The following is a 23895-nucleotide window of genomic DNA, read 5'->3' as shown; positions in this document are numbered from 1 at the left end:
AATTAATTTCTTCATAAATAACTTATTTTATAAAGTAAGTTTAAATAAAAAATCATTTTTGTTTTCGGAGAAGAACTAAAATAACTTAATTTAACTTAATATTAAAGAAAACTGTAATTTTTAAAAAAGTCCCACTATTTAATTTAAACCCAAATCCAATGGGTTTTTTAAATAAAAGGCAAAAAGCGTTCTTTAGAACAAAAAAGTTTAAGTTTGCTTTTAAGATAAGGAAAATAATTGGATCTTAAGTTTGGAGATTTTTAAAAAATTGCAATAAAAGCTATTCGAGCCTAAGTAACCATCGTAAATATAATTATATACAGTTTTTAATGTTCATAAACTCAATTATAATTAAGATTAAAAAGTGCATAGGTTTGGTATTGTTTCCGTGGTAGTATAACAGTTAAGGTAGTTTAATAAAAGCCATCAAGCTAAACATATATATGATCATAATGATTAGAAAAAATTAAAAAGCATAAAAAAAGTATCAAGTAACAAATAGTAAAAAAAAAATTAACTATAAATAAAATTAAAAGATATACTAACAAAAAATAACAAAAACAACAGAAAAAATTATTTAAAACTATTAAAATAATAAACAAACAAATACTGAGTACAGTGAACTTCACTATATATAAATATGTAGATAAGTTTTAGTAAACTTGAACATATAGTAAAAGTAGTTACTTGCTCATTCAAAATTAAAAATTCAAAAGGTGTGATTTTTCAACATTAACTGTTACCTCTAACCTTTACCCTTGATCGGCAGCTTTTTTTAATTAATATTTTTTAATTATATTTTTTTAATACTTTTATTATTATTTCTTTACTTTCACTGTTAACCCTAACCCTTACCTTCGGTCAGTAACTTTTTTTATTCTTGTTTTTTTTTTTCTGAACTTTTTTATTCTCGTGCAAAAATGTAACTCGTGCATAATTGACCCTAATTTGTTCCCTAATGTAATTTGTGCCCTCATGCAAAATTCGCTTCATGCTGTTTTGTTCTCGTGGTTTTAGTCCCCTGTTGCGATTCAGTAACTTCGTGTAATTTTGTCTTGAGCAATTTAGACCAGTTCCCAAAAATAGCATACTCAATTAATATTTTAAAGCACTAATAAAAGTTTATTTGCATAAATTTTTTAAAAGTATTATTTTAATTTTTTTTGCTACAAAAATTGATCTACATAGTTAAGTGTTTGTTGCATATTATGTTTTTCAGTTATTTTTTAAAATTGTTTAAATAAAAAAAGTTGAATAATTATATATGTTTTATGTTACAATACATTCAACCTATAATAGATAGGTAAGGACAGATTTAAACAAAACTTAACCTTGTGTGGAATTAAAATTTAATAAATGTTTTTTTTATATACTTGCAAGCAAGGTATTAAACTATAGATAAACTAAGGTGCTAAAACTTAAAGTTGGACTGTTATAAGTTAGTGGAACTTGAAGTTACAAACAGTTACTTGAGTTAGATAATTTATTTACAAGGCCTTTAAAATAATATTTTACACTAACTGAAACTACTACTTACGTTTAAAACTTAAACAAAAAACAAGTCTTATTAAAACACTTATTTCTAAATACTTTAAGTTCCGTATTTAACTACCTTTTATTTAGATGATTTTTTAAAAAATAAGCATCTAGGTAGGCATTAGAGAGTAAACTTTATCATTTGCTTGACTGAACAAAAATATTGGCTTTACAATAAAGTTCTTAAAAATCAAAGTTTAGCATTTCAAAAAAAAAATTAAGTAAAACATTAAAAGGACTAACAGTTTTTCAAACTAAGAAATATAAGCACAATAATAACAGTTTTAATAAGGTAAATAAATGCAATTCTAAACTTTTAAGACTTAAATTCCACGGCGTTTAAACAACATGAAAATGAAATTTAAGAGTTAATAAAGTTATCCTAAACGTTACGAAAATTTTTATAATGAAAGTTTTGAGGCTTGTATCAAAAACTTTATTAATTTTACTGTTAATAGTACTTATTTTATTAAAAGCTTTCATTCAACTTAAAACAAAAATAAAATTGGCGATAGTGATGTTTTTGTATAAAACATTATTATCTGTTGAAATGAAACCAGTGTTTTCCATATAAGGTAACCTTGTTCGATAAAGAACAATAATAAAATAAATTTGGCACTAAAAAGCGTGTTAGCTGTTTTTTATTAAAAATATAAAAAAATATTTCATAATTGAAAAAAAATAAGACCAGTTTACAAATAAGAACGTTTTTGTAAAAGATAAATATGAACAAGAAAACATTTTATACTTTATTATTAGTAATCAGATATAGTCAATTATACTACTAATGGTTTTAGTTTTCAAATAGTTCTGTTTAAATGCATGATAAAATAGTTCAAAAAACTCGAGACAATGAAATATCGGGTAAATAATAGTCTTTGAACTTATTCTAAAAAGAAATGTTGTAACAACTACTTTATAAGGCTTTTTAAATATTTGATATACTATATGCGAAAATTTGTTCTAATCGAAATGCCCGTTAAAACTTTATTTAATGATGTTATTTTGGTAAATAACAACTTTATTAGTTTATGTTTTATACCATAAACATAACTAATATCTACAAGCTTTTATCTGCTTAGTTAAAAATTTAATAAGTAAACTAAAAGTGTTAACTTAAATGGAAAAATTATTTTTGTTATACCATACTAAATTTTTGAAGCTGATAATTTGTTTAAAAGTTTGTGTTTTTGAAACACAGATGAGATTCCTACTTATTGTTACAAAATAACCATTTTTAATGTTATCTAAATTTCAATATTTTGTTTACATGAAAAAGTTCTACTTGTTTCAGTTTTACAAATGTAAAACGACCATTCTGATTAAAATATTTTTAATAGTCATGCAAATGCCGTTTTCTTTGTATTTTAGAAGATGTTAAATTAAGTTAATGTAAAAAGCACTTCATGAAAAATATGGGTTTTCGAAGAAATAAAAGAGAACATGGATTTTTAGTACATATTTCTAATTCTAAGTTTTGATAAAATAAACTATGGAAGAAAATATTATGACTACATCTAAAAAATTTATTAGAACGTATTTAATAATATTTCTTAATATAAAAATTGATCCTTCAGATATAGAGCGATGTTGATATAGAATAAGTAGCATATCCTTATGTCGTTGAAGTGTTGCACAAATTAAACTTTACAAGACTAAATCTACAATATAAAAACTGATACTCTTCTTAAGTCATTTCCCTCTCTTAAAATATTTTTAAATATAAAAAAAATATTTTAATTTAGCTTATAACAATATTTGACAGTTTATCAAAACATATATATAGACCCAAAAACAATAGTTTGGTAAAATAACTTATATGATATAAAAATAAACTTATTAGAAATAAAAGTTTTAATTGATGACAATTTTATTTTGTTTCTCAATAATTGGTCTTGAGATATCTTCCTAATGTTAAACATAAAAATTTTACGCTTGAGAAGAGCAACTCTTTTTCGAAAAACTTACAAGCTGTCCGTTCAGATTAAAATTTAGAAATTTGAACAAACTTTGTTTGAAATAATAATTTGAATGTTGCTTTTTTCTATTTAACTATTAACTTTTGCTACTTTAAAATCGAATAGCAGTATAATGGACTTTAAAGTAACTTATTTCATTATATGATAGTATTGTTCAAATAATACTTTTGTTATAGTTTTAATGCTGTTTAACGCAAAATTAAGGTGAATTTCATAAAAGAGACCAAACATGAATAAGTAAATACTTCATTAGTCACAAACTTTTCATTTAGTATTTTTTTAAACTTCCAATTTATAAAAAAATACAACTTTTTTATTGAAATTGGTTTTGATTGAAAGCATCTACCACGTGTAGATCAAAATTTCATAAATTCTTTTTTTTTATAACCGCCTCTTTTACAAAAAAAAAACATTGTCCTATTGGTTACAAACCCTAGATATCTAATATAAGCTTCGAGTTACCCGTGAAATTATCATTTTTTCTTTTAACCAACAATATCTATTGCAAGTTATTTTTTCTGCCTAATTAGTTAGCGCTTTTTATTTTCCTTTCTCTCTACCAGGGTTGTACATACAAGCCTCCTAAAAAATAAGAAAACAAAAAAAAAAGAATGTATAACATTTTTCCTTAAATAAATTAATTAACCTGCTTATTTTCTTTTTTTGAATCTGTTAATGAAGTATTCGAAAATTTAAATGAAGTTTTTGAATACCAAATATACAACGATGGTGAAAAAATATAATACAGGGTTACTTTAGCTGGCATAGTTTTTTATTGAAATTTTAAAAAATGTCCAAACTTTGATCCTATTGTTTTCATTATTTTTATAGCTATTATAATTTATTTTCTTCTAGAGAACGCTCCTTTGTTTTTAATTAAAAAATATCTATTGTATTTAGGTTTAAACTTAGTAGTGGGGCCAATTTAAAATTTAAGGCTATTTAAATTTTTTTACTTATTTTAATTTTTCTCGAAAGTTAAAATGAATTTTTTTTAAGCTACTTATTAAACTAAGATTTTTATTTAGGAAATATTTTTTTTTTACTTAATATTTTTTTAAGATATCCAAAAAAATCCCCAAATAATTTTTTTTAAAATATTCAAATTTATCATTGCTTTACTGCAAAAAAATGATATTTTTTAAATGCTTCATTTTTCAATATTTCTATCTAAATAAGTTTTATATTAAGGAAATATTAATTTTTCCTTTTTATTAGTGTATGACCTATCAAAGTTTTACATAAGTTTACATAATTCAAGGGGTTTCTGGATCAAGTGATTTTAATTTATGTAAAACTTAAATATGTAAAATAGTTTAATTAAATTATAAAAATTATTTTTTTCTTGATATAATTGTTAGTTAAATTGAGATTATGGTTATAAAAATTATTTGAAAAAAAATGTATTTTTGCAGTAAGACCATGATAAGTTGGAATATTTTGGAAAATCTTAATTCGTGGGATTTTTGAGGATATCTTAAAAAAAACTTAAAAGAAAAAAAAATTTCTGCATAAATAACTTAGTTTAAAAAGTAAGGTTTAAAAAAAATCTGTTTTTGTTTTCGGAGAAAAGCTAAAATAACTTTATTTTGAAAAAAACTTTAACTTTTTAAAGTGCCTCACAACTAAATTTAAACCCATATCAAATAATTTTTTTTAAATAAAAGGCAAAGAGCGTTCTCTAGTAAAAAAAATAGTTCAAGTTTGCTTTTAAGATAAATAATTGGATCTAAAGTTTGGAGATATTTAAAAAAGTGCAAAAAAAGCTTTCAAGCCTAAGTAACCATTGTAAATATAACTGTGTAAGTTGATAAACTCAATTATAATTAAGATTAAAAAGTTCACAGATTTGGTAGTGTTTCCATGGTAGAATAACAGTTAAGGTAGTTTAAAAAAAGCCATCAGGCTAAACATACATATAATGATTAGAAAGTGTAAAAAAAACATAAAAAAGGGTATTAAGTAACTAACAATAAAAAATAAAAGTAAATATAAAATCCAAAAATATACTACTGAAAAAAAATAAAAAACAACAGAAAAAATTATTTAAAACTAATAAATAATAAATAAACAAAGACTGAATACATTGAATTTAACTATATATAAATATTAAGATAAGTTTTAGTAAACTTAAACATATAGTAAAAGTAGTTTCTTGCTTATAAAAAATTAAAAAAAAAAGTCTAATTGTATCAACAAGTATTATTTAAAATTTCATCAAATTTTAAGGCAGATTAGGCTATTATTTTGTTTACTTATTTTTTAGAAATATTCTTTAAGACTTTATTTTCTTACAGTTAGTTATTTATATTTTAGGTAGTTATGTATTAGAAAAATATGTATTTTTTAAACACTTTATTAGTTGCTAAAGGACCAAAGCTTTAGTAATTTTAAACTAAATTGGAAAATATTTTTTTAATAGTTTAATAGCTTTTCTTTATTCAAATCCAGTTTTACAATAGAAGGGTCTCGGAATTTTATTTCATAAATATATACTTTTCTTAAAGAAAAGTAAAGTTTAAAATCAATTTAGTTTTATACAATTTGTATAAAACAGATTTTAATTTTTATCAAGTAGTTTTCAGGTTAAAAAAGATTTATTATAAGTAATAAGGTTTTAAAATGTAATTTAAGCAAAAATTAAACTTTTGCTTTCTTAAAACTTTTTATGATGTAAATAACTTATGTCAGAAAATTTTCAACAAACTTATTTTAAATTAGATTATTTGTACATTTTAAGAGATTCTGGAAAAATTTACTTCTAAATATCTGTTTTTAATACACTTCTACAGTATCAGAAAATTTTACAAAACTATTTTTACATCAAAGTTGCCATACAGTTAAGATGTTCAAAAACCCAAAGATATATTAAAACTATAGAAAATGTCAGTAAGACTCAGTACAGGTCAGGAAAACTAAGGATATTTTATTTTTTTTTTTAAACTGAGGCTGACTCAGGATAGTTTTGTTTTGTATAAAATCGCAATATAATTTTAATATTTTTTTGAAGTTTCAGGACAGTTTCTTTAAAAGTTTTGAACGAGGTTTAAAAAACTTTGTTTTTTAGTTTTGAAAAAAAAAATCTTAAAGTAATGATTAGAATTGTTTAATGTAACTTAGACGATTTTTAATCACCTCTGAACGTTTTTTTTTGTCTTAAAGAGTGACATTCTTGATATATTAAAGTTAAACTATTTTTATTTCTTTTTAAATGGTATACAGTAGTTTTTGAAAATTTACATATAATTTTATCATTGTTATCATTTAGATTGTAGTTTAACTAATATGGAAAGTAGTACCAGTAATATTATATAAAAGTTTGCAAAATTATGAAAAAAGTCAAGTTGTAATTCAGCAGACCAATATAAAATATTTCTATTACTAAACAATGCAGTTCAAGTGGTATAAAATTTATTAGTTTTTTTTAGTGAAGTATTATTTGTTTTAGAGCTTTCTTTCTACAAAATTTTGTAGATCTGTAGTTTAACAAAAGTTAATAAAACTACATTCTATAAAAAGATAAATTCTTTAAAATAAGTTTTTTATAATTACTTCTGATTAAAAGTTTTAGTTTTTTTCCTTTAAAACTATTTTTTGAAAAAAGTTTTAGATATTTTCAACTATTCATTATCATGTCTTGGTTTTTATAGGGTTTTTGACAAATTTTAGTTTTCAAAGTGACAAACAGTAAATTATTATTATATTTTTTACTTTTTTATTCTGTGTATAGAAAACTAAATCTTAATAAATTTTACTATTTTTCTGTCTTTTAAGTTTATGTATATTTTTAATTATTTTTGTTATATTTTCAATAAAACCCTTTATGAAGTTAATCTTACTTACTACTTTTTATCTACTTTTTATTTACTTAGTCTTAGTTTGCAATTGTAGAACCATTAAATAGATTTTACTATATTTAAAATTCTGTGTATACGAAGCAGAGTCTGACTAAACTAAGCTATTTATTTTTTATTGAGAATTGTTTAGACTTTTCGGAATTATTCTATATTCTAGATAAATATTTTTGTTATTAGGTGTTATTACCTTAAATTTGTTTAACATATTTTAGCTAAGCCTGACTAAACTTGATTCTATATTTAGCTTATAATCTTAAGATTTGTTTAGCTGTTTAATATAAGGAGTTTTTTATAAGGTATTAACAAGTTTAGCAAACTTAAGGTAATTTAATAGTTATCTTATTTTAATACAAAAATTGTTATTTATTAACAATTAGTCAAGTTTTAGTTTAATATTAGCTAGTTTACATTTGTGTCACCACAGAAAACTATTATAAAATTTTAATTTAAAAAAAAATAGCTAAGTTTGTTTAGAAAATGTTAAATTAAGAAAAAAAGGAAATTTTTGAACAGTAACTTGAACTTTTTTAAAAAGTAAAATTGTTTTAGTTGTATTACATGAAGTGAGGTATAAGTGTGAAATTAGATTGACCGAGTTTTTCAAGAATTTTAAAAAAATGTCAAAACTTTGGACCTAATTATTTTCTTTATCTTTGTAGCTAACTGAACATTTTTTTCTAGAGAACGGTTCTTTGTCTTTAATTAAAAAAAAGTCATTGGATTTTGGTTTGGTTTTTTGAGTGGGGCCGATTAAAAAAATAAAGTTTTTTTTTTATTTTTTTTATTTTATGAGTTTGAGTAAAAAAAAAAATTTTTAATTTTTTAAATCTTCTTAATAATATGTGTATAAACGGCTATAATATTTTTTTTTACTAGCTATCAATATTTTGCACAATTTGGCCTTAATTGGGTTTTTTTATGATTTTTTTCTTTAGTGTGAGTTGATAATTCATAAAATTCATAAAAAAACCCAGTTTAGGCCAAATTTTGCAAAATATTGACAGTAAATAAGAAAAAAAATTATAAAAGGGAATAAAAGGCAAAAAAGTCTTTCTTATGAAACTCTGGTAACATTTGACAACATTAAAATTTAGGCTAAAAATAAGATATTGAAAAAATTTGGAGGATGAAAATGTTTAAAAACTTAAATTTTTAATTTAAAATGACTGGTTTGGAGGGAGTTCTCTTTTTTTATCATATGAAAAATTAAACAGTTTCGAATAACTGGATTTACAAGCATTGAAATTGGTTAAAATGTCTTCAAATTTTTTAGTATTATTAAATATTTTATTCCAAAATATAAATTAAAAAAAATTTTAAGCATTTTTAGGGTCTCTATACTATTAGATACTTTATATTTATACAGTTATAATACAATTGTATACCTTATATTTGTGTCCGATATTAAAGCAAAGGTGTTTCCCTAATATTTGCTCAAAGATCAATGAAAACTCTTTTTTTAATTTATATCCTTAACTTAACCCACCTTACCCAAACATATTAAAAACTAATTAAAACATCAAATTCTTATAATTGTTTTATGTTGACTCGGCAAATATTGGGGGATTATTGTCACATCAACAAAAGGACTCCTTATATTTAATTAAACAAACATTTGAAAATCTTGTAAAAGTAAAAGTGTGTATGACTAAACAAACTTTCAGATAAAGTTTAATAATAAGTGATTCTGATAAATCTAATTCATTATAATTTAATCAAGTTAGTAAATTAAAATAAGTATTGTGAACAGCTCTTTTTTTAATAATTACGGAATAATAGGCTTACTTAGTATTTTTTTGAAATTTCCTTTAGTTTAATTAAGAAATAACAATAGTTAAAGATAGAGACATAAAATGTCCATTAGCATAAAGTCATGTATTTTCTTTAATACCAGTTAACTAGCATATTTGATGGTTTTAAAATTTTTAATTTAATTTAATTTCAGATTATCGTCTGTTTATGTAATTATTGGTATAACTTCAATACTTAAATCTTATGTTTTCATTTTCTAGCAAAATTCCTTACAATTATTGTTTTTGTAAAATCACAGGCTTATGCAATCTTATGGTACACGTAAGTCTTTTTTTTTTTCTTAAAAAGTAAGTTTCTACATTTTTATTAGCGTTTGTTAATTATTTAAATGTTTAATAATAGCTTCTTTATTCAGTATTTATATCTAACTACTGTTTTTAGAACTTTGGCATTAGCCTTTACTGATTCTGACTCAAGTTTGTTTCATGTCACTCAGACTGATGTTTTTCACTTCATAAAGTGGAAACTTTGTATAAAATAAATATTTTCGCTAAAATGACACATGTTTAATGGACTATAGATATTGAAAACTTAGGAATGAAAAATACACATTAATTGTGGAATGAAGACTTAAAAACTTAAAACAACTATTAATAGTAAGTAAATATATACCGATTTACTCGCAGGGACTAAGCAAAGCATTGGATCCTTCATAAAACGGCAGTTTCATAAAAACCAGACTGAAACTGAAAGAGTAATCAAAACACAACAAACAATTTTAATTGCGAATTATTAAAAACTAAAAAAAAAGTTTGTTTATTCATATAGGTATTCAGTGATTGCTGACTATCAACCAGTGATGTTGGCTCAAACTGTTAATTTTTCAACCAGCTTCGAGATTGATTTTGATCACTTTGTTTTGGAATCTAACCTGTATTGATCGCTGACCTTCACTAGTGGTGTTGACTCTCACTGTTAATTTGTCAATCAGTTTTGAGATTAGTTTTTAGAAGATTGCTTTGGAATTCAATCTGTATTAATTACTGATTTTTATTCTATTTTAGGGATTTCTGTTTTGGTTCATCAGTTTTGAGTTAGGACTAAAATAAGATATTTAACTGTTTTGTTAAATATAGTGAAAATTTATTTGGTTTATATTTACATTTTTGTTGTAATGTTAATTTTTGTGCATGAATAATTGCCAGTTTCTTGAATTTGGGCTGATTTATTTGCTTTATATAACTTGTTTAACATATTTTGCTTGTTTGCATTATATTTTAAGTGTTTGCAAGCAATTAACATTCAAATTAAAATCTAGATCAGGGTCTCCCAAAGTCGGAGATATTGCCTCCCTAGGGGCGATTTTAGTAAAGGGGCTAATAGGGGGCGATTTAAGAATTTTAGGCAGTCATAAAATTTTTACTTATACCTTTTTATTTTACTATTTTTAGCTTGCCATTAAGTATTTGACCCTGAGGACAAACTTAAACAAAAAAAGATCATTCTGTTTACTTAAAGTATAGATTTCATTCAGAACATGTAAATCAGAATGTAGAGTTTTTCAGAAAACGTCGAAATGAGAAAACAAAACAGTGTAAAATCACAAACATGTTTAAGAAATCTACAGAAAGTATCGAAGATGGACAATAAGCTTCTTATTATCTGTCTCTCATAGTAGCTAAACAAGGACTGCCTCACACCCTTAGGAAAAAAAGTTTATTGTTCTCGTAAAAACAGTTCTGGAAAAAGTCATTCATTATAACAACACCAGTAATGTTTTACCTTCTATTCCTTTAAGCAACAACACTGTAAAAAGACGTATAGATGAAATGTCAGATGTGTTGAACAAATGTTAATTCGAATGATGTGCAATAATTTTTTTTCGATGCAGGTTGACGAGTGAGATACCGGGAAACAGATGTCTTCTTCTTGTTTGCATGCCATAATAGTTGATGATACAATATACGAAGAACTAGCATTCTCCCAACTAATGGAAACGCATAGCACAGTGAGGCTTGTGTTTGAAAAACTAGAAAAAATTTTGAAGTAAATAAAATACCTTCAAAACATCTTAAAGGAATTGCAACAGATGGTGCTCCGCCTATGATAGGAAAGCATCGTGGATTAATCACATATTACAAAGAGTTAAACCCTGATAAATTTACTATTCATTGCGTTATACATCTCCAACATTTAGTTGCAAAACATTTGAGCGTCCGTTTGAATGACTCATTAAACTTTGTGATAAAAGCTGCCAACAAAATAAAAAAGCATGCTTTACAAAGTCGTCTGTTTAAACAGCTATGTAATGACAATGTTGAGGTTTTTGATCAGTTGATAATGCATACAGAAGTGAAATGTTTATTAAAAGAAAACTGTCTAGAAAGTTTATAGGTGTTTTGAAATAAGTAATGATTTTGTTCTAAAAGGGAAGATAAAAGTAAGACAATCTTGATAAAAATAAAAAGACATTGCTCACATGTCAGACTTACATGGTAAGATCAACAATCTGAACAAAACTTTGCAAGGTAAAAGTTGAATCTTGTGAAAGTCAAAAGTAAAATAAACAGTTTCAGAAATCAACTTAAACTATATAGAAAAATTTCAAAATTATCCAGTTTTCACAACTTGCAAGTTTAAAAAACTTAAATTTTCAAATAAGTGAAGGTGAAGTAAAAGTATTTTCAACTTATTTAGAACAGCTTAAATGTGATATTGATAAACGGTCTACTGTTTAATAAAACTTCCCGAGTTGGATTATGGATACCTTCGTAGCAGACCTTTTTGAAGTAAACATTGACTTACAGGAAACTTTCTCAGACTTGCACACTGACCTTGAACTTAAAGTAAATTTTACCAAAGAACGATATGAAAGCTTTTGGACTCGACAAAAACTAAGGCAAAAGTATCCAATCATTTGGGAGGAAGTTAGATTGTTGTTTATAGCTTTTCCTTCTAGCTATGTTGTTGAGAAAGCTTTTAGCTCAGTTGTCAACATCTTGAGCAAAAGATCTAATCTAGTTTTTTGTAAAAGAGGTGACTTGAGGCATTATTTGACTGATTTAGTACCAGATATAGAAAATCTTGCAACAGTTATGAAGCTCATCCTTCACATTAGATTAGACTTTTTAGCAGACGTTATCTTTTGTAAGTATTTTTTTTTTATTTTTTAAAATGTTTCTTGTATAACCTGGTTTGTGTTGTATTTAAGTATTCTTTTTATAATAACAATTTTATTAAGTTTTTTTAAAAATATACCAGAATGCATTTCATTTTATTCAAATTAATTTTAGTATACCAAATATATATAACAAAAGCACTTATCTATTTTTAACATTTGATTATTACGTCATTTTATATTTTAAAACTTTAAACTTCAGTATTATTTTATTTCAATTTGTATGCACTCAAATTTAGTAAGAAACAGTTTCTGATGAGCCTTAATACGAAAGTACTAAAATAAATTTAAAGAAAATGAAATGTATTCAGTTATATTTTTTAAATAAGCTATGCAACGGAAAATAGCTGTTCAAATTGAGTTAATTATTCTATAAGAGGATTGCTTAATTCCTGATGAATATTAATTACGGTAGATTTGCTCTTAAGTCCGCACTTTTTACCCAAAAAAAGTACATATTTATGTTTTCTTAAATTTAACTTAAGTAAAGTATATAACTAACTTTGTATTAATAAAACAAAAATTTTATTATACTTAAAAGCATTTATTATTAAAAATTTTTATAGCATAGTGAATAAAATATTTGTTAGAAAGATATCTATTTGAAAGATATTTATATGAAAGATTTTGTTATTACTTGTTTAATCTGTAGAAAGAAAAAAAAAAATTGATAAGGATTAAAGTTTTTATTTCAAAAAACAATTTTTGATATTAAAAGAGTATAGATTTGAGGTCTCTATTTGAAATGACTTTAATTATTTCACTTAAAAGCGTTTAAATTTCTCTTTTTTTTATTTGATTTATTATTGTTAATAAATCTATATGTAAAAAAAATTTTACACTATTAGTATTACTTATTTTTGTTTTATCTTAATTCAAAATATTTCGACAATTAAAATGTGTTGTTTATTTTAATAGTTCAACCCTAGCTTTTAATCTTTCACTATTTTCCTTTGTTAAAATATTATACGTTGATAGCTAGAAAACAAATTCATTTTTGATCAGAATTAAATAAGCCATCGAAAATCTAATAAAAGATTTTGTAATTGATTTCTTTCTGTTCACTAAGTAAACTGTAAAAGCTTCATTTTTTTTATAATTTAAATAAAGAAAAAAAATTGTTAGGATTAAGGTTTATTTGTTAAAAGGTAATTTCCAAGTCAAATACTATTTAGTGGTATTCTACTATAAAACATATAGTTTAAAAAGTATAAATTTTTATTTTTATTTTTCAACTTAATTGCTTATAATATATTTTAGCATTCAAATTAAAAGTTTTACTGCATTAACAGAAGCTATTGAAAAAAACACTTTTCATGTAAAATAATCAACTAGTAGGTCAAACTTCCTGAAACTAGATCAGCAATAATATTTTAATTTTTTTTTTTTATGTGTAAAATAAGCTGTTCTTTCTTATGTAGTTTTTTAAGCTATTGTATAGTAATTTTAGAATATGCCTATTTATAAAATAGTTTAAGTATTTTGTGCATATTAATTAAGTTACTTAGCACTCACTTCTAAATGTCCGAAATTCGTTATATAAAAGAGTATTATAATGTCAAGTTTGAGTTAAGATTTTAGATGGGTAACGTACGGTCCAGATCCAGTCAAACATCGGCCCACTAAGTAACTTTAAAACTATTTGTGCAAAACAAATAAAAATTATTTTTTTGATACTTAATATTTTGAAATACGTTTTCAATTTGGTCTTCAGTTCACAATAGTACTTCCTAGATCACAATAATACATAATTAATTTATTTTAATTATGCTCGAGTTTTTAATTTTCTATAAATTATTATTTTTTAATTAAATAGCCAGTAATTGCATTTTTTAACAAGTCATACTAGAAAAGATTTTTGAGTAAAAATGACTTGATTATTACAAAAGTTGTTTTCACCACTGACCTTAAGGTTTCATCAGTTACAAAACAATTCATATTTAAACAGAACCGATTAGAGATTGCACAAGGTTTTTTAATAATTAAGTATTTAATACACTTTTCTGGGCTTATAAAAAAATAACTGTAAACAATTTTTTTAAGCCCTGTAAATTACTTAAACACAGCCCAAAAGTGCTTGCATAAGAAGTTCCAGACTAAATTACATTTTGAAAACAGCTTTTTTGGCTCAAAAAAGCGTACTCAAGAGAAAAAATACTTTATAAAATCTTGGGGGGGACGATTTTTTTTTAATTTCTGAAAAAGGGGCGATTTACTAAATGAGTTTGGGAAACCCTGATCTAGACCATAATTATAATCCCCTTCTTGCCTAGGTTTAGCTTAGCTACCAAACAGAAACCCTACACCAAGGTTTAACATTAATAATATTGTGACCACTAATTCTACGTCGAAGGATCTTAACTACAATAATCATTGTCTTTAACGTAACAAAGAACATTTGAATTAATTTTTAAAAACTAGCTTTAAAAGTTACTGTTTGCGTTTAAACAAAACAAAGAAGTTCTGCTACGCATCTTAAAAGAAGCTAAAGCTGTCACTATTAATGGAAAACATTAACATTTTTGTTTTTTTTTGTTTGGTTTAAGCATAACTACAACTAAAAATTATTTAAGAAAATGGAAAATTTTAAAACTATGTATTAAATGAATTTAATGATATATTTTATAAAATGTAATCAATTGAATTTAATTAATTTTTAATTATCTTTGACTATCATTAAAAAGACAAAATCAATTAGCATTACATGCTAAGTTATGGCTTACGTAGAGCATTGAAAAGTATTATTTTTACAAATATTTATTAAGTTGTTTTATTATAGTAAATAAAACAGTTAAAATAGTTAAAAATGTAACAATTAAAACATTTGAACAGAAATATAATAAATGACTTATACACTGAGTCTGGGAAATTAAAAGTTAACCTTTATATAATTTTATACATTTTGGTTTTGTGATTAGTAGTTCTGATTGTTTGTTTAAAAATCGTTGCTATTATTTTCGATAAAAACAAAAAATAATAGTTATTAAATTAGCTTAGTTATTTATTATTCTATTTTCATGTTCCTAATACTTTCTATTTGTTTGTTTTACTAAAAATATAAAATATGACAAAGTTTTAGGCGTTTTTTTCGTGTATCTGATTTTAAACAAATTAACAGACAAATAACTTATGTACAAATTAACTTACTTTTATAAATTACTCTAAAAAAATAATAATGTAATTGAAACATTTAACTAAAAGTTAAAAAACTAATTATTATGCTTAATATTTATAAACCGTCTTAAAGGTTTTTAATTTTAAGTGAATCTATTAACTTGGCATAAATAAAAAATATGAACAAATATTTCTATGTATACAAATTTTTAGGTCTAATAATAAAACAAATAGTTATGTTGGAGTTTTTAAATTTATACAAAAAAAACGAGCCAAGATTGTCTGAAGAAAACTCCTTGAAAAAATTAAATGAACATTTAAAAACAGGTGAGAATGTTTATAATTTAAAGAATTCTTTTCCAGGTAAACTTGAATTTTTAATAAAAATAATCAAGATGTTATAATAGTTTTCAATAACTGTTATTATACAAAATAATAGAAAACTAATATTGTTTTAAAAAATTTTTTTTAACTTTTAAATTAAATCAATAAAATAAAAAACTTATAATGTCAATTTTGTTTTATGAATATATATTAACTAAAATAATTAAAAACTATAAGATAAAAACCAAAAGCTTTTTTTAAAAATTGAAACAAAAAAGGATAAAACTGAAGTAATTTATATAATTTACAATCTATTTTTGTAAATTAATATTATACTAACATATTATACGTCTTATTATTAATTTTTTTTTTAAGTATTATATCAATTTTTAATTACAAAGCTTTTACATTCATACAAAATAAATAAATACTAAAACAACCGACTTTAACTCAAAAAATATGTATTTGAATATTCTTATCAAAATTTAAGAACACTTTAATCTTTGCTTTTACAACAGCTTTCTTTCATATTTTGCATTTAAATGATATTTTTTCAGGTTTTAAATTAAATACTATCAACATAAAAATTAGATATTTTATTTTTGTATTAAAATTAATAACCATCTTGCAGTAAATTTTGTCAGTACATCAAAAGTGAATGCGCAGATGTATTCCGAAATGTTACAAAATTTGAACGAATGTTCTAAACAAGGTAAGCAAACAGGTTTTAGTTATAAATTATTTTCCATAGAGAGAATAAAATTTTGTAGTTTTATAGTGAATTTTGTTATATAATTTTTACAATTTATGTTTTATATTACAAATATAAAAATAGTAGTTGAAAGTTTTATAATTAAAATAAAATTAAAATTTCAGATATCTAACAAATTATTCTACTTTTAATTAACATAATATTGTATAAATATAATGGTGTTAAAAAGTGGCAACGCTAAAACCTATAAGTAAGCATGTCAAGTTTTTTTGCAAGCTGCTTTCTGAGAAAAGTTATGAAAGAAGTTAAGTAACTTTTAATTTGAATTAAGAATTCGACATATTTTGAAATAAAAAAAAATTTTATACAAAAATCAAAAATTAAACCAATCCAGTTTTAAAACCCGTGTTTTACTTATTGAAAATTTTAGTAAATTTTAAGTTATCAAAAACAATAACTTTCACCTGCATTTCAACTGAGATTAATGTATATTACTATTATTGCAAGTTAATTGTCCATATGATGGACCTAGGCATCAAAACCTAGGCCACTAAAACAGAAAGACACATACTAAATAAATCAAAAATCAAAGTTACACAAAAAGTCCATTTTTTAGAACAAAAATGAAAACATATTTCAAAACAGGATATATAAGTTTATACACTAACATAAAATTTTTCTTTAAACATTATATTTTCTTTTAATGACAAACTTATAATACACTTTGATGTAAAACGATCAATTGTGAAAAATTTAAATGCATTGACTAACAAAATGTTTAAAACAAAAACTTAAAACCCAAAGCACATTTAAATAGACTGGCTAGCTATACAACCATTTAACATATTTAACAAAGACTTATAACTAATGATTAATATAGGAAAGGTGCTCTCAATCAAATTGAACTATGGACTAAGTTAAATCTCAATATTAAATCAACGGTTGATAAAAGTTACTTATTAATTTTACTAACAATCATTTTATTTTAAATAAACTATTAAACTTTGATCAAAAATCTTCAAATTTTTTGCAAGAAATTAATTCATTTGGAAGTTTGTTCCACATTTGAACTGACCGATAAAAAATGAATTATGCCAAGCCTCATTATCAAAATGATTTCTGCATGTATTTTTTTGCTATTTCCTCTCAGTCAGTAATTAGTTCTATAAGGTTCAGAAATTCATTGTATATTAATTGTTGTTTCACCGTTAACTAGTTTAAAAAAATAACGAGGTCAAATTCAAGTCTCCTGTATTCTAAAGATTTTATATTGAGTTTTGTAAATCTATCAAGGTATGACGTATAAGTGATATTGTAGCGGTTGAAGATTAATCTTTTTTTTTTTTGAATAGATTCTATATGATTAACATCTTTTTTTAAGTATGGAGACCAGATTGGTATGTTATATTCTAACTTAGGACGAATGTATATGAAAAACAACTTTTTAAGAATGTTTAAACCGTAGGTTTATAGCTCTTTAAGACTTCGAAAATGCAGTTGGAGCAGTTAAATAAAGCTGATTAATATGGATTTTCCATTTTATGTATTCAGCAACAAAAATTCCGAGATATTTAAACACGCTTTAGTTGAAGATAACTTTCTTTTGTTTATTTTAAAATCAAAAGTAAATATAGCAGTTTTTTTTTCTAATTAATTTTTTTTCTAATTAATTAACCTTGATTTTCTTTACTTCAACCAATTGTAAACTTTATCTAATAAATTCTGTAAAGTTAAGTTCGATTTGCTAAAATTTTTTGTGTCATCTGCGAAGAGGTTAATGTTTCTGCTAGCATCAACTTAAAAAGCTATATCATTTATGTAAATAAAAATTAGTTGTGGGCCATTAACCTCTCCTTGGGGATTTTGCTAAAAGTAGGTAAAGTTTCTGAAAATGTGTTCCTCATTGCTAATTTTTGAGTTCTATCATTTAGAAACTCTTTGAACCAACTAACTAGACTGCTATTAATTTTGTATTGCGATAATCTTTTAACTGATTTAACATGGGAGACAGAATAAAAAACTTTTTTGTATCTGTATAGATACTTAAGTAGACTCACTGCTTAAGAAATACACCAACTAAGAATGTAAGCAATCTAATAATTGAAAACAGGATATTTCGTTAAGGAGAAAACAAAATTGTTTAGATGAAACAAGGTTGTTCATAAACAAGATGATCGAGAAATTATATATAAATAACATACTTAAATATTTTGCAAAAGCTATCTATCAAAGAAATTTGTCTTTAAATTCAAAAAAAGAACTTTCTACCTTTTTTGTGTATTGGTATTACATATGAAGTTTTCCATTGTATGACCGAATGAAGCTTAACTCCATCTAAACCCATACAATTACAAAGCTGTAAATCAAGAATTTTACCGTCCTTATGTGTTGGACAATCAATAAGTTTTGTAAAATCATTATCTGAATAAAATTCAATAAGGCTTATGTGACAGTCATTGCATGTTGCGCTTCGAATATTCCAGTCTGTATTTGGTAAGTTGAAGTCACCAAGAATGTAGGAAACTTTTTAGGGATAAAGTAGATTGATCATAGTTGAAACAATTATAAGAGATTAAGAAGAACTTGAAGGATTGTAGACATATAAAAATCTTATTTTAGTCCATCAAGAACCAAACCAAAACATATATATTCAAAATCATCAGAGAAAATTACGTGATTAACTTTAACTAGTTAAGAAAATTTTAAAAACTGACAGCAACGACTGCTTAGTTTATCATTACGGGTAATATTATATCATAAGGGACAAAAATTTAGACCTATATTATTCGGATTTATCCATGTTTCAGTAAAGAAAATTAAATTTAAGTTTTTTTTGTACACATATAAGATTCAACAAAACTTATCTTATTTAAAATAGATATCATATTTGTTTATCAAACTTTTAATAGTATACTTTTACTAGAGTTTAAGTTATTACATCTAATTGTGCTTCAAGCCTTAGTACAACAGAGGAACAAAAATACATTTAATATTGCTATAATTGTTTTAAATTTTTTTGGTTAAAAAGCTGTATGGTAGATTTGAGAAACTTGACTTATTAGACCCAGGGATCCTGGGTGTTGAACCGAAAGGGCGATTTATTGTTTTCAACTACTCAGTTTTGTTTAATCATGTACCTGATATTCAAACTTTTGCTTTTAGCTTCTTATTGTTTTTCCTTCAGTTCAACTCTTAATTTTCTAAACTGTTCAACTTCTGACTTTGTACGGTAAACATTAATGTATATTTTACCTACTCTACATAGTGGAATGTTTTAAAACTTCTTTAAAATTTTCTAGTAGATTGAGTTCTTAGTTTCAAAATAATTGGTCTTGTTTTATTGCTGTTGTGTTTACCAACACGGTATATAAAAGAGTTTCCCAAAATCATTCACTTAATCGCCTCCTTTTCAGAAATTAGAAAAGTTAGCTACCCGTGATTTTATAAAGTATTTTTTTCTTCTTAAGCACGCATTTTTGAGCTGAAAAGTTGTATTCGAAATGTAATTTAGTCTGGAACTTCTTATGCACGCACTTCTGGACTGTGTTCAAAGTAATTTACAGGGCTTATAAAATAGTTTACAGTTACTTTCTTATAAGCCCAGTAAAGTGTATCAATTTCTTAAGTATTAAAAAGTATTTTGTAATCTGTAGTCAATTTTGTTAAAATATGAATTGCTTTGAAACTAATGAAACATTTAGGTTAGTTGTGGACAGCTTTTGTAGTCAGTAAGTCATTTTAGCTAAAAAGTCTTTTCTAGTGCCGATTTGTTTTAAAAATGTACCTGTGGGCTGCATAATTTAAAAAACTAACACATATTAATAAAAAAACTGAAGCAAAATTGTAATAAATTGATTTACTATTGTTGTGATCTAGGAAGTACTATTGTGAACTGGAAATAAAATTTACAGCGTATTTCAAAGTATTAAGTATCAAAAGCTAAATTTATTTGTTTTGCACAAACAGTTTTCAAGTTACTTAGCGGGTCAAAATTTGACTTGATCTTGACTGGACGTTACTCATCTAAAATCTTAACTCAAACCTGACATTATAACAATCTCTCATATAACGAACTTTGAAAATTTAGAAGTGAATACTAAGTAACTTATCTAAGTTGCACAATATACTTAAATTATTTTATAAATAGGCATATTCTAAAACTACTTTACCGTAGATTAAAAAACTACAAAAACATGAACAGCTTATTTTTTACATAATGAAATAAATATTAAAACATCTATTCTGATATAGTTTTGGGAATTTTGACCAACTGCTTTATTATTTTACATGAAATGTGGTTTTATCTGTATCTTCTTTTAATGCAGAAAAATTGTTAATTTCAATGCTAAAAGATATTATAAGTAAGTTAGTTGTAATGTTAAAAATTTAATTATTTTACTTCTTAAACTATATGTTTTGTAGTAGAATACAATCAAACAGTAATTGACTAGGAATAACCTTTAAAAACTAAACCTTAATCCTAACAATACTTTACTTTTCTTATTTAAATTTAAAAACATAAAATTTAAAGGTTTTACAGTTAATTTTGTGAAAAGAAAGTAATCAATTATTTTTTTTATTAGACTCAAATTTAGTTTCTTAACTGTAGCAATCTTTTCGATGGCTTATTTAATTCTGTTCAAAAATAAATTTGTTTTCTAGCTATCAGCCTATAATAATTTAACAGAGGAAAACAGTGAAAAATTAAAAGCTAAGGTTGAAATATTAAAATAAACAACGCATTTTAATTGTCAAAATATTTTTAAATTAGATAAAACAAAAATCAGGTGTAGTAATAGTTTAAAATTCCTTAAAATACAGAATTTTTAGCAATAATACATCAAGTTAGAAAATAAAACTGACTTTAAGAATTCTTATAGTGAAATAATTAAAGTCATTTTAAATAGAGACGTCAATTCTATACTCTTTTCAAAACAAAAATACTATTTTTTAAGTAAAAACTTTAATGATTGACAAAATTTTTTACTTATACAAATTAAACAATTAATAACAAAAACCTACTAATTAAATATCTTTAAAACAAATATTAAATACACTATGCTATAAAAATTTTCAGTATGATGTAAAATGACAAATATAATTTACAAAATTACCAAGTTAAAATATAACTATTAAAAACTTTGAAATATAAACCATTCAATAAATACATTTTACTTTCGCTTGAATTTGCACTTTGAGAAAAATCAAAAATGCCGAACTGCATTATCTTTTTTTACAAAATGGCAAATTTTAGTATGTTATAATCCAAAAATGTTATGAATAAACATAAAATCAACTAAAACATAAAACAAACATTCATTAGAAATATTTATCTACATAAGCTATTAATAGAACAATTTTTTTGTTTTATTAATACTTTGTTAATTATATATATATTATTTAAATTAAATTAAGGAAACTATAAATTTGCACTTTTTTTGGCTAAAAAGTGCGAACTCAAGAGAAAGTCTACCGTAATTAATATTCATTAGGTATTAAGCAAAACGGTTGTTAAACTAATAACTTAATAAAGTTGTTATTGTAAAAAGACTACTTAAATACAATATGAACAAGATTAAATAAAAAGTCTTCTAAAAAATCAAATAAATTTGAAGACCTTACAGAAAATAATGTCTACAACTGAAGTCTAATTTAATGTGAAGGATGAGCTTCATGACTGCTTGCAAATTTTTTTATTTGAGGTTCTAAATCAGTCAAATAAAGCCCAAAGTTACCTCTTTTACAAATATCTAGATTATATCTTTTGCTCAAGATGTTGATAACCGAACTAGAAGTTTTCTCAACAACATAGTTAGAAGGAAAGGCTATAAACAACAACCTAACTTCCTCCCAAATAATCTGATACTTTAAATTTAGTTTTCGTCGAGTCCAAAAGCTTTCATATCGTTCTTTGGAAAAAAATGTTTTAAGTCTAAGGTCAGTTTGTAAGTCTGAGAAAGTTTCCTGTAAGTCAACGTTTACTTAAAAAAGATCAGTTTCGAAGGGATCCATAATCCACTTCGGGACGTTTAGTTGAAAAACGTCATAAAATCGTTTATTAATATCGCATTTAAACTGTTCCAGATAAGATGAAAATACACCTACTTCACCTTTATTATTTGAAGTTTTCTAAACTTGCAAACTGTAAAAACTGAGTATTTTTGAAAAATTTTCCATACAGTTTAAAATGGTTTCTGAAACTTGCTATCTTACTGTTGACTTTTACAAGATTTAAGTTTTTACCGAGTAAAGTTTTGTTCAGACTGTTGATCTTACCATATCAGTCTGATATCAGTCTGATATGAAAGCAATGTTTATTTTTATTTTAACAAGATAGTCTGCAATACCTTACCATTTTCAGAAAAAAATCAACAACAAATTAAAAACAGCCAAAAACTTTTTAAAAAGTTTCCTTTTGATAACCATTTCACTTCTGTATACATTACCAACTTATCAAAAACCTCAACATTGTCATTACATAGCTGTTTAAACAGAAGACTTTGTAAAGCCTGCCTTTTTATTTTGATGACAGCTTTTGTCACAAAGTTTTATGAGTCATTTAAACGGACGCTCAAGTTTTTTGCAAGCAAATGTTGACGATGTATGTCACAATGTTGAGTAAGTAAATCAGGGTTTAACTCTTTGTAATATGTGACTAATTCACGATACTTTCCTATCATAGACAGAGCATCATCTGTTCAATTCCTATAAGATGTTTTGAAAGTATTTTATTTACTTAAAAAATGTTTTAATTTTTTCAAACACAACTTTCTTGTGCTGTACGTTTTCATTAGTTGGGAGAACGCTATTTCTTCGTATGTTGTATTAATAACTATTTACGCACGCAAACAAGAAAAAGAAAATTATTTTCAGGCAAAGTTGACTCGTCAACCTGCTTAAAAAAAAATTATTGCATATCATTCGAACTAATTTTTGTTCAACACATCTGACATTTCATTTATACGTCTTTTCACAGTGTTGTTGCTTAAAGAAATAGAACGTAAAACATTACTGGTGTTGTTATAATGAATGACTTTTTCCAGAACTGTTTTTAAGTAAGGATTTAACGTTTTTTCTAATTGTCCATCTTCAATACTTTTTGTAAAGTTCTTGAACATGTTTGTGATTTTACACTGTTTTATTTTCTCATCTCAACGTTTTCTGAAAAACTCTACATTCTTATCTACATGTTCTAAATGAAATCTATACTTTACGTAAAAAATGGATTATTTTTTGTTAAAGTCTAACCTTAGGGTCAAATATTTAATGGCAAGCTAAAATAAGTAAAATAACAAAACAGATAGTAAAAATTTTATGATAGCTCAAAATTATAAAATCCCCCCCCTTACTAGTTATCGCCGCCCCTTCCCCTTTTCGTCCATTTACTAAAATTCGGCCCCTCCCCCCGACTTACTAAAATCGCCCCCAGGAAGACGATATCGC

Source organism: Thalia democratica, chromosome 3, assembly GCF_965202585.1.
Source record: "Thalia democratica chromosome 3, ktThaDemo2.hap1.1, whole genome shotgun sequence".
NCBI classification, from domain to species: Eukaryota; Metazoa; Chordata; class Thaliacea; order Salpida; family Salpidae; genus Thalia; species Thalia democratica.
Note: the sequence above shows the minus strand (reverse complement) of the source record.